This window comes from Doryrhamphus excisus, chromosome 10 (genome assembly GCF_030265055.1).
Source record: "Doryrhamphus excisus isolate RoL2022-K1 chromosome 10, RoL_Dexc_1.0, whole genome shotgun sequence".
Lineage (NCBI taxonomy): Eukaryota > Metazoa > Chordata > Actinopteri > Syngnathiformes > Syngnathidae > Doryrhamphus > Doryrhamphus excisus.
In genome coordinates this window covers 14,961,065-14,973,598 of record NC_080475.1, presented here as the reverse complement: position 1 = coordinate 14,973,598, position 12,534 = coordinate 14,961,065, and the positions used below count along the sequence as shown (strand labels likewise).

At 40.0% G+C, this 12,534-nt stretch overlaps 1 protein-coding gene across 3 annotated transcripts in view; it reads left to right on the top strand.

Annotated features, from left to right (window-relative positions):
• The window catches only part of sema3h (sema domain, immunoglobulin domain (Ig), short basic domain, secreted, (semaphorin) 3H), a 41,624-nt gene that overhangs the window by 6,304 nt on the left and 22,786 nt on the right, over nucleotides 1–12,534 (top strand). The gene's annotated exons all lie outside the window — the stretch shown is intronic.

Here is a 12,534-nt window from a genome sequence, read left to right as displayed (position 1 = left end):
ATGGATTGCCACCAATTTCATTATTTCTTGGCCCTGTGCCCCTATCCATCAAGGCCAACCGAGGCCACGTTTTAAAAGCCTCAAACTTTTCATCAAGCGTATCAGACATTGAACTCCGGTTTCTTCACACATTCCAAAAACATGCTAGGTTAATTAGCGACTCCAAATTGTCCATAGGTATGCATGTGAGTGTGAATGGTTGTTTGTCTATATGTGCCCTGTGATTGGCTGGCAACCAGTCCAGGGTGTACCCCGCCTCTCGCCCGAAGACAGCTGGGATAGGCTCCAGCACCCCGCAACCCTCATGAGAATAAGCGGTAGAAAATGAATGAATGTGAGACATTGAGCCAAGTACTCCACTGGTGGCATGATGAATACTTGAATAGCGGTCGAGTGTCTCCTGTAAAGTGTGAGATGTTGCCGCGTACATATTTTGGAACCTGGTTGAGCATGACGTTTGCGTGATAGGATCACTTGGTCTTGAAGTTCCGGTCCGACTTTGACTTGTAGAGCAATGGATAAGCACCCTTGCATCTTCTGATTCAAATTCAGTGTAATTTTTGTTGTGGCCTTGGTTCTATTTGTGTAAATCAAATAAAAAGCTCATGGATTAGTAACGTATGGAAAATAAATGAGGAATGAATGGAAGTTATTGTTGAAAAATTGAACTACTTTATCAAATTGCTGGTACCTGCAACTTGATTTGGTCCCATGGTGGGTTATGTAGCTGTACTTACCTTTTGGTCCAATTTTTTGATCACCATGAAAGTGAACATGAAGAGTGTACATAGTATATAGATATAGCGATTTGTGTTGGAATAGTTGAGTGTGTGTGGGTGGGGGGGGGGGGTGTTCTATCACTCTCTGTGGGAGCTCTACGCTGTGGTCATTTCCCTTCCTATCATTTTCCCCTCCAACAAATGGAATATATTTTTGTTGGGGAATCACGATAATGATTGGACAATTGAGAGATTTTACTTTTTTTTTTTTTTTTGCAGGCAGGGCATACATTTGGTTATTTGTCTAAAACACACAACAGCACATTAAAATAAGCCCAAGTCAAATACTAAACAATGAACTGCAACAGTGGTTAGTCACCCTGTTTATGTTTTTTAACACCTTCAATGCTATAATTTTTATACGTTTTTTTATTAATTATTTTTTTATTGACCACAAATCAACATAGAAATGTAAAAAAAAACCACCAAATACTCATGATGTGTCAAGAATTAAGTATCAAGTATTTTCTGGACTATAAGTTGTTCCGGAGTATAAGTCGCACAAGGCCAAAAATGCATAATTAGGTAGAAAAAAATATATATAAGTCGCACTGGAGTATAAGTCCAGTATAAGTTTTTGCGAACTACTTGAACAAAACAAGGCAAGTTCTAACAATAATAAAAGAATCGAGAACAGGCTGAATAGGTGTAAGATATGCTAACACAATGGTTATTCAGCTACACAAAAAATAAACATGAACAGAAAAGGTGTCCAGTGTTTATGTAACATAAACAGTTTTTTTCATTTATAAGTCACTCTGGAGTATGCAGGAACAGCCAACCTATGAAAAAAAGTGTGACTTATAGTCCGGAAAATACGGTACAATTTGGGGGGGGTTTGCACCTGCCAGCAGCAGAAAACAACTCAATTCTGAAAAGTGGGACATTGCTTCCCATGTGTGAAGGATACTTTGGAAAACTGCAGCAGTTCACAGAGTCTTCCAGCAAAGTCATCGACCGCAGCATGAAATGTAAAGCAACAATCCAACTAAAAAGCAAAATATGCGGCGACAACAGCAACCCTCCCTCCCTGCAGTCTGGTTGAAAGTTGAAAACAAATTTCAAAGCATTTGCTTCATGACATCCTGGTTGGTAAAGTTTCCATAATTGATTACATCACATGAACAAGCATACACACAGAGCTTCTTCACACACATCGATGAGAAGCCCCTATAGACTCACGCATGTCCCACAAATGCACATCGAGGGAAGTCGCATCGCATGAGAATATAGTGATGACCTCAGCGCTTCTCAAGAGCTTCATTAGGATATTCATTAGTTTGCGTCCGTTAAAATAATCCTGTGACCTCCTGACTACTTCTCATGCGGGCGCTTAAACTAAGCCGGCGGTTTGTTTGCTCAACGCCTAAATTTGCAATGTAAATTTCAATGACTGATTGTGTTGGATTCGCATTCAAATTGCTCGGGTTTTTTGGGTTTGAGCTCTTTTCCTTCACATTCCAGATGAAATTCCAATTCCTTTATATATTCGACCATTTACGGAGTAATGGATGAAGTCATAATGGAGATGTAACGTGGCTGTAGAGAGACTAATACATGGAAAACAGGAACAGCTGCTTCCATACATACATAGCACCCCTACTGTTGTGATTAAGTAGGACGTCATGAAGTTCTCTTGTCCCGGAGAGCAAAGCTGACAGACACACAACCCAGCTGCTGTCTGCCGTCACAAAAAAATTAAACCAACTTCACCACATACAATTCATACAAAATGTAAACAATACATACACTTTTTAGGCATTTTCCTTATTGATTTTAGTTTTATTTAGCTAGTTTGAAGCTGTGGTAGTTGTGTTCACATTTGGTGGTTCCAGTGTAATTTATTTTTTGTAAAGGGACATTATTATGATTGTTATTATTATTATGATTGTTATTATGATTGTTATGATTATTATTATGGTTATTATGATTATTATTATGATTATTATGATTATTATTATTATTGTGATGATGATGATGATTATTATATTATACCATTTTTTTGGCCTTAACCAGCAAAGAAAGCTTTTTAGATCTTCCAGAATCTGCACCTATTTCTCTGCATTTCTTTGGATTTGGTGGTTTTTGTGAAAACAGTCGGTTTTAATGTATTCCACCCAAGACCCACCTCCAGGCACACCCACTCCGCTGTGGTTGGCCACTAACTGCGAACCAGTGGCATCAATAGGTCTATTTTAGGGGGACTTCAGGCCCCCAAAATGTTCTTGAACCCCCTAAATAATCAAATTTTTAAAATTGATTTTTTTGAATTAATTTTTTTTACAAAAGAAATCTCTGACAAATTTGATATAATAGGGCAAAAGCAGGCTAATACTAGCCTACTAGTAGTAGTACTAGTAATAATCAGAAGAAGAATAATGATGATAGTAATAATAATAGGCTAATTAATAATATAATAATGATTATTATATAATTGATGACTGTCCACTGGACAGAATGGTTGCAGAGCTTGAGCAGCGGTTTTGCAGTGTAGATTGTGTACTTGTGCAAATTTAATGGTGGCCTAAAACAATTGAGTATCTCTACTAAATCTGTCCAAAAGTGGGAAAGTTATATCCCGGTTCTTGTTCATTATTTGTTTTTTGTCTACTACATTCATTCATATCCTGTGCATCTCCAGGGGGCTAAGCCCCCCCTGTCCTCAGAATCTAGTGACGCCCCTGCAGCAAACTCAACTTTACAGGAATTGATAAACAGTATAGGAGTTGATAATAAATGGCGGTTTATCTTTTTCAAATGAGCGGGTACAAGATACCTCAATCGGATTGGGGAAAGGAATATTCCACCCCTGTGAATCTGATTATATATTCATTCGGATTGGCACTTTTCTTTTGGAATGAGGTGTATACAAAGGTTACATTTCTTCCGCTTGAGCAAATAAACCGAATTGAATTGGAATATTTGGGTCCATGTATAAGTGGCTACTGTCAGCTCAATAAGTAATGCCATAGCAGCTACCCAACAGGATTCCTTACATTAATTCATCTCCATCATTGTCCAACTCTACCCTGTGTCTCCTATTAAGGCACAATAGCTTTAAGCGTGTATATGATGTTGTTTCATTATTCATTTATTCTTTCAGATGTGTTTTTATCTAGGCCACTTCTTTGCAGGCTGTGTGCTGGAAATGACTGAATTGCAAGAATTGACTTGGATGGTGATGTGACACCGCAACATCACCGATACGCTACTCTCTATTATTCATTCTAATGGTTGCTCTTCCTTGTCGCACGGGCGTTCAAGTCCAACCCAGCTGTTGGCTCAACACAAAAGTTACGTAAGGAAGACGGCCTCGTTTTAGAGGATGTCCTGTACTTGTATAGCCAAATATAAAGCGTGTATAGATTCTTGTTATAGTTACACCTCTAAGATCCTCTTTCTAGCAATGAGTTTACTGCTAAGTTAAAGACTAAAACAATAGATCCATTAGTGATCCATTTGGTTCTCTGGTTACATAATTCTGGTTATAGAATTCTGCTCACTTTTAAAGCCAAACAAATATTTGCTTTGATCTATCTAAGCCAGAGAATCCCGGTCAATGCCAATCTGACATTCCTACGTCTGTGTAAACACCAGGGAACCTCAAGAACTCTCAATGGTGGCAAGATCTGCCAAATGACTCCAAAGGTTGGAAGTCGGACTTCCCTTTCCTGTTTAGAAAGAGACTAGTTCATCAGACGTTGTAGTATACAGTGATAGTATTTTTTTTTTTTTAAAGCAAACATTCATCATAGTAAAAAAAAATCTGACCAACCACAAGCTCTTTGCAAATGTCGTTCTGGCTCTCAACCGTGAGCTAAGAAGTAGATCATTATCACCCAGATAGCTGCGGGTACTTGCTCTTAATAACGTATAAACATAAAGACAAGATGGGCCACGCTCCACTAGGAAGGAAAGTTCATCTCCACTGTTTGAGGCCACATGTACCCATTTCTCCCACTCCAGTGGAAAAAGTCAAAATGGACAAAGAACTTTGGAAGCTAAACGTTCCGACCTTTACAGTCTTATTGAAAGAAACATTAATTCATTCATTTTCTACTGCTTTTTCCTCACGAGGGTCGCGGGGGGTGCTGGAGCCTATCCCAGCTGTCTTCGGGCGAGAGGCGGGGTACACCCTGGACCGGTCGCCAGCCAATCACAGGGCACATATAGACAAACAACCATTCACACTCACATTCATACCTATGGACAATTTGGAGTCGCCAATTAACCTAGCATGTTTTTGGAATGTGGGAGGAAACCGGGGTACCCGGAGAAAACCCATGCATGCACGGGAAGAACATACAAACTCCACGCAGAGATGACCGAGGGTGGAATTGAACCCTGGTCTCCTAGCTGAGGTCTGTGCGCTAACCACTAGACCGCCGTGCCGCCTGAAAGAAACATACTTTGGTAAAAATGTCTAGGTTCTGGTACTTTGTACTGAGCTGTGTAGTCCTATAGAGCAGCTAAACACAATAACCAGCACCAAGCTTTCTAGATCTTCCAGAATATGCACCTATTCACACTGTATTTATTTGGATCTGTTTTCATTTGTTTCACCCAGGGGCGTCACTATGTTCTGAGGACCTAGTATTTGCCCTAGTACATGAAATTTGTCAGAAATGTTTTTTGTAAAAAAAAATATCTATAAAAAATTATTTAGGGGGACTTAAGAATATTAACACAACACAACTAAAACAGGCCTAATGACGCCACTGGTTCCACCCACGGCCTGCCTCCAGGCACGCCCACTCCGCTGTGGTTAATCACACTCCCAAGTGCTCACAAGAACTTCTGGATTGCTGCCGAACCCAAATTTTATAATAAACAGTGATTTATCCGCTTTTAGTTTTCATTATGTCGTGAATGGAGGATGCACTTTGTCACCGATTGTATTCATAATTTTCATGGACAGAATTTCTGCTTTTATGCCAGATTTAATGGGACATAAGCCATTCAAAAAGTTCAATTTTTGTCTCCTCAGACCACAGAGTATTTTCCCAAAGGTGTTGGGATGTTTTCTTAATGTTTCTTCATGTTCTTTTGTTCAGTCGTGGTTTTTGTCTTGGAACCACGCAGGCCGTTTTTGGCTGGTGGCAAAATATTTGTTTTGGTTGAGTCATGAACGCTAACCTTAACTGAGGCAAGTGAGACCTGCCGTTCTTTGGATGTTGTTGTGGGGTCTTTTATGACATCTTAGATGACTCGTTGCTGCACTTTTATGGTAATTTTGGTTAGCTGGCCACTCCTAGGAAGGTTCATCACTCTTCCATGTCTTTGCCATATGTGGATCATGGCTCTCACAGTGGTTTGCTGGAGTCCTAAAGCTTTAGAAATGGCCAAATACGCATCATAATAAAACATCTAATGAAGTTAAATGGACACTACCTAACAGTAGACAAGTATTTCACACTTTTTCTTTGGCATAGTCAGGTCTGGAACCTGCCATAAACAATGGCTACGTAAAAAGTGGATAACGTATACAACAGCCACACAGATATATTGTCTAAATTCCAGCGTCAAAGCTAGAATTGGGGCTTTCAAACACGTTTGCGGGACCTGACTTATTTCAAATTGTTGAAAAATACTACAATATGGGACCATTAAACAATAATGAAGTAGTACATTTGGGAGTACATTTTGTGCAAGTGTATGGAGCTGTGTTGGGAGCCGGTGTGAGTCTTGGGCCTTGATGATGATGAAGAATAATCATACGGGCTGAGGTTAAAGTTCAAGCTGTGCACATGGGTCTGGTCTTTTGGTGACACAGCCCAGATGCTACGTCTGTTGGTTTGGACATCATTTTCACTTTGCTGTGTGCGTGTGCATGTTTGTGTGTGTCTATGTGTGAATGTTCTGAGAGTAAGACGCAATCAGTTGATACCTCTGAGTTTCCTTAATTCTTCTTTTGCTCTTGTTACTCTTTTATTTTTGTTAAGCTCCATCTGAGGATGGGTCCAGTACTTCAAAACGCATCATGTCGGCAATTAGACGGACATTCAGAGCATGGCACGAACAGAGAAACGATCAAGCTTTGTTAATGTTAGTCTTACATAAGGCAGCACTGAGCAAAACAAATCGGACAGTTCAAACGGTGCTGCAAATGTAACAAAAATGGAACTCGGTTGGATACCAGTAAATAGGCCCAACAGTGCTAATGTGAAAGAACACATTCATGGATGTGGTAATCAAGCAATGGAGAAGGTCCACCGACGGCGTTCCCAAGCTTCTTCTCCAAGCCTCCTGTTGTAATTGCTCTGTTGTAATTGCTCTGTCCACAGACAAGTGATAACCCCATTTCCACAGGAAATGTGCCCTGGTTTCCTTGCCCCCGCTACTAGTACCCCCTTAGTAGTGGCGCAGCCAACAACTTCCACCCTCTGGGAACGCTGCACCGGACACTTAAGTACAGGACGACATGTAGCCAAATACACACAAACGCACGCATAGTGAAAAATACTGAATGTAGTTACTCTAATTTCACTGATTAGTGATAAGTGTGTCTGCACAGATGTGTAAAAAAAGGAAATAGGAAGTCGTTGGGTGTAAACAATTATCCTGCAACTTCGAAGGTTCTCCTGCTGACATTCCCTGTTTTTGTTCTGATTCCATTGCAAACTTTCCTCCCAATAACGTGTCACTGTTGATAAAATCACAAGGACTGGAGCATTGCCAGTACGCTAACCAAATTAGGAAACAACCCACTTGGTCTCGACTGTGTTGATAAAGTCGTCAAAGCAGCTCTGATGCGTTCATGCGATACCGGCATGGAAAACCACTGCTGACACTCGCCATATGTTTTATTTTGATTCCGAGCTTGGTTGTTTCTGCCTCATTGCTTTATTATTGCCATCACTTTGACTACCAGCATCTGCATCTGACAGTTAGAGCTTGTGTCCCAGACAGGGACACAATTTACATATTATTCCATAACATACTACTAACTCCTTATTTCTAAAATCACAAATACTTAAACTTGCTGATATAGTTAATTTTCAAACAGGTAAATAATGCACAAGGCTAAAAATAACCAATTAAAATTAAAAATGTCATCCAATACTTCTCTACAAGAGAGGAGAAATATGATCTCAGGGAAGAACTACATTTGAAACACTTATATGCTAGGACTACGTTAAAAAGCCATAGCATTTCAGTATGTGGAATCAAACTATGGAATGGATTGAGTAAGGAAGTCAAACAATGCACAACGATGAGCCAATTCAAGAAACAATACAAGCAGTTGATGTTTGCTAAATACAAGGATGAAGAGTCTTGAACCAGTCATGATGTGCTATATATATCACTATATTGACACTTACTATGGTACACATTATGTCATTGGATGGTCATATCACCTCATACTTCGGTATGTGACAAAAAATTAAAAAAAAAAAAAAAAACTTAAAACTATATTAGGAAAGCAGGAAGTGAACAAATGTTACTGATTGCAAAAGTACCAGATGGAGGGGTAGGATTTAATAAGCTTTGCTTCTTCCTACTCCTTTTGGACATGTGGAACTGTGAACTGATTATGTGATGCATTCAATTGTAATCTGATGCATGTTCAAATGAAACATTAACGTTGCTAAATTAATGAGTCTGCATCTGTTGAGGTTTCGGTCTGAGCATTTTAGCTAGATACTCACAAGTTTTAAAAAAAGGGTCATGACTGGACCAAGGTCTACCATTTGGTGATGGTTGAGCTCCATCCATCAACAAGTATTATGTTTACCAGATGTACGTAAGTGAAGAGGCTTTATTTGTAATGCAAATCAATGCCGTAAAAACGAAAAACACTTTAGGACAACATTACCGTAGTTTTTCCTTCAGAATGCCACCACTCTGTGTATGTGTATGTGTGTGTGTGTGTGTGTGTGTGTGCAACATGCAGGAATGCTCTTAGCTGTATCACACGCCACACATTTGCTCTAATCATGTCGAGGCCCATCAAGAGTTCCCATGACCAACAGGCTTTAATCAATGTTACCCCAGATTAAAAATATCGACCACTAAAGCGAAATAAACACACATAGAAACAAATGGACGGAGCAAAGACACCCATGGAGGTACGTCCACACGGACAGGGATTCTTGTATTAATATAAAGTGGCCGTTCATGCGTTTCCCACTGTGTGTGTCTGCCTTTTGTGTGCCTGCATGTCCTAATAGGCGATTCCCTTTTGGGATTATGTCTCGCTGCGTCTGTTCTTTTATATTCCAGCTTTGATTCACATTGACAGGGGTCGGAGGGCAATTGGCTCGGATCAGAGGTCACGGCCCTCATTGACCCCGCTGTCAACTTGAAGCTGATAAGAATGGCTGCACTTGCTGTGCATATTTGGCATATCGGAGTGCAGTTTGCTTTTGTAGACGTACTGTACATCCACGCTTTGTGTTGGGTTCCGGTCTGGGACCAACAGCCAAGTCATTGAGACGCCATTCTCCTCTGATTTCAGCTCAACATTTGCATTAAGAGTGACTGTTGTAATTATTAGATGAGCCCAGCATGTCCAGTAAAGGGTTTCTTCCCAAACCGCCTGAGAGGAAGCTGAGTGCATCACACTGTAGCACTCCTTGACATGAGAAACAGGAGTTCAGAACATTCAGAGAAGACTAATATTAGGATATATATTCATATATCCAAATGGCATCCATATTTGGCAGTTCCATTTATTGTAACAGTGTTGATGGGAGGTGTTGGAGGTCAAATCCTTCATCTCATGCATGGGATTGTATGCATGTGTGGTAAGGGGTCGGGCAGGTTTTTTTTGGGGGGGGGCAAGGGAGGGAGTTTGCAAGACTAATAGACACCCTTCGACTCACCACACACACACACACGCTCGCAAATTATGCCGGCATGGCTGCTGTTGCCACGGCAACTTTCCCAAGAGTAAGGGTGGGGAGGGTGCAGCTGGTGGTTTTGCGTCTGAGTCAGTGGCGTGTGTGTGTGTGTGTGTGTGTGTGTGCAAAGTGGAGGAAAGAATGTGTTTTTTTCTTTCTGAATAAGGACCATTCATGGTTGGGAGCTTAAGATGGGAGACGTTTGAGACAAATTGTTGACTGAAATCGGAGTGTTTTTGGATAAAGAGGGTCAGTTGGATCGGAACCAATCAGACAAACTTGAATCTGAATGAGTGCTTATTTAATAAGCACAGGATATTAAATACTAATAATTATGACCGATTGGCATGCAACTTAGTCCACATGTCCACCCTGTTACTGAACATTTTCATCTTTATTCGTAAGTGTCTTTATGAATTATTGTTGTATTTTATCATTTCCCCATATTATATTATTATATCATATAAAAGCAGTTTGGTTTTAACATCATTAGCATCCTGTAGACATAATAACACACCAATAGTCACCTTTATTATTTATTGTTTACAACTCTTGCTATACATATCACTATATGGACAGTTACTGTGGTACCCATTATGTCATTGTATGATCATATCACCTCGTATTTCGGTACGGGACAAAAAAAAATAAAAATATTTAAACAAAAAACCAAAACAAAAAAAAAAACTTAAACTATATTAGGAAAGCAGGAAGTGAACAAATGTAACAGTTACTGATTGTAAAAGTACCAGATGGAGGGGTAGGATTTAATAAGCTTTGTTTCTTCCTACTCCTTTTTGGACATGTGGAACTGTGAACTGATTATGTGATGCATTCAATTATAATCTGATGCATGTTCAAATAAAATAAAACCATTCCCATTACCATTACTCTTATACAGCTAACAAGTTAGCGAACTTACCAATTAGCCTGAAATGTATTTCTTTGAAATCAAAGAAGGGAAAAATTTACCACTTCCACATGGAATGTGAGGAGAATTTTTTTTCCACTCTTTTTCATTTCTTGCAGTGTTAAGGTAATGTAATGTCTCAATATTTTGTGTCATTGTCACATTTGTGCATCTGGCCCAATTTTTCCTCATTTATTGTCCGATTTTGCCCATTTTTCAGTGTCTGCAACACATCATGCCCTATAGCGCCTTTTCTCCTGACAAATATGTACATGTTGTTTTAATAATTCCTTTCCAATGAAGCATAAGAAGGATGTATAATGAAAATTACAGAAAGAAATAAAAACTACCAATAAATACTGGATATATTTGATCTCTGTTTAAAGTCTAGTCCTGTTATGAGTCCACCCTGTTGTTTTATTGACTTCAGTGAACATTGGCAGTGAAATAAAGGGCCTTTTTCAACAGTTTTATTCTCCCCTAATAAAATAATGCCTGTTTATTCAGGGCCAATTCAGAAATATGTTGGTGTGCAATAGAATGAGAATTCCACAGACTGAGAGGAAACCCTGCTCATGTTCAGCCATCCTTTTCCAGGTATTCCATGGCTAATCGGTGCGATCTTTTTCCAAGCTTTTGATCAAAGTCAGGTTGTCTGAATGCCTCACAGGCATTCGAGTTCATTCGGCTAAAATGCAAATACATTTGTGTGTGTTGACAAAGCCATGTTCACTTGACTTGCCATATTGCAGTCTTATGTCACCTAGTAGGATTTTGTTGGGATGTTTCCACTGCAGTGGTGGTTTCAGGTTCGATTACCTCAAGGTTTTAATGTGAATAAAGCAAGGTCATGCTGCTCTTGTGGCATGTGATCTGTAATTCCGATGAAGCTGGGTGCTTGTGTATGCAGATCCGCGGTGGTTTCCTGTCAAGAGGCTGGCTCTCAGTGATGGAAACGTGAAGCTGTATTGAAGGATAGGCTTTGGTTATCATAACCCTGTTTTACATATTTTAGTCATAGTTTTCTGTATCACTTTTGTCATCATTTTCTTTCCAAGCATCCTGCCTTTTGTATCGTTTCACTTCTTTTTTCTCAGCCTTTCTCCGTCCCTGTGTTGTTACCCCATGATACCCGCTCACAGTTACTCTTTGGCTTCATCCCCGTGGTTCCCCCGTCCTCTTCAATCCACCTCCACGCCCATCATTCCGCTTCCTGCTTCCTCCTCCACAATAACCCCGTCATCTCCCATTCCGATCCACCCAGTTCATCATCATCATCCATCACTATTTCATCATCTCTCTCATCAGGATTGCTTTCTCTTTGCCCTCATCTGTCCGTCACCCTGCCGTGTTTTGACATGCTACCATTCCCATCTCATAACCGCCTCAACCATCGGACCAATTTAATTTTGCTGCCATTTTTCTCATCTCCTCTCCCCGCTGTGTCCCCACCTCCTCTTGACCCATGTGCGAGCGCGTTTCGCTCACATTTACGATCACGACCACAAAAGAGATGCACATCATTTAATTATGAAAGACAATAAGCGATTTCCCATGCATGGTTCAATCACGGAGGATCCAAAAAGGAAATATTTGACCCCCGCAGGTTCTGATTATTTAATATGTGAGTGACAAAATTACATCCCAGCTAGGAACGGTAAACAAAATCCACACGGGCTCACAGCTTGCGGCCGTTTAATTGGACGGAGATGGGGAAGTCTGTCTTTCCGCCACGTTAGACATTGTGATGGATTTGTCGAGGTGTCAGGCGATAACAACTATTTTAAGCTCGGAGGATTAACTTGAGCTTCACGTTTTTTGTTTTGGTTACAGTAACAGACAAAGCAACAAATGGAGAAGTTATTATGAATAAATGCTGGTGTTTATCATGTTTATCACCCAAATTACTCTTGTATGTACCTTCTTTTAACTAACTACGAATTGCCAACACTTTGGAAGTCCTAAAAACAGTAAAAATAGCAATAATATTAATATACTGTAT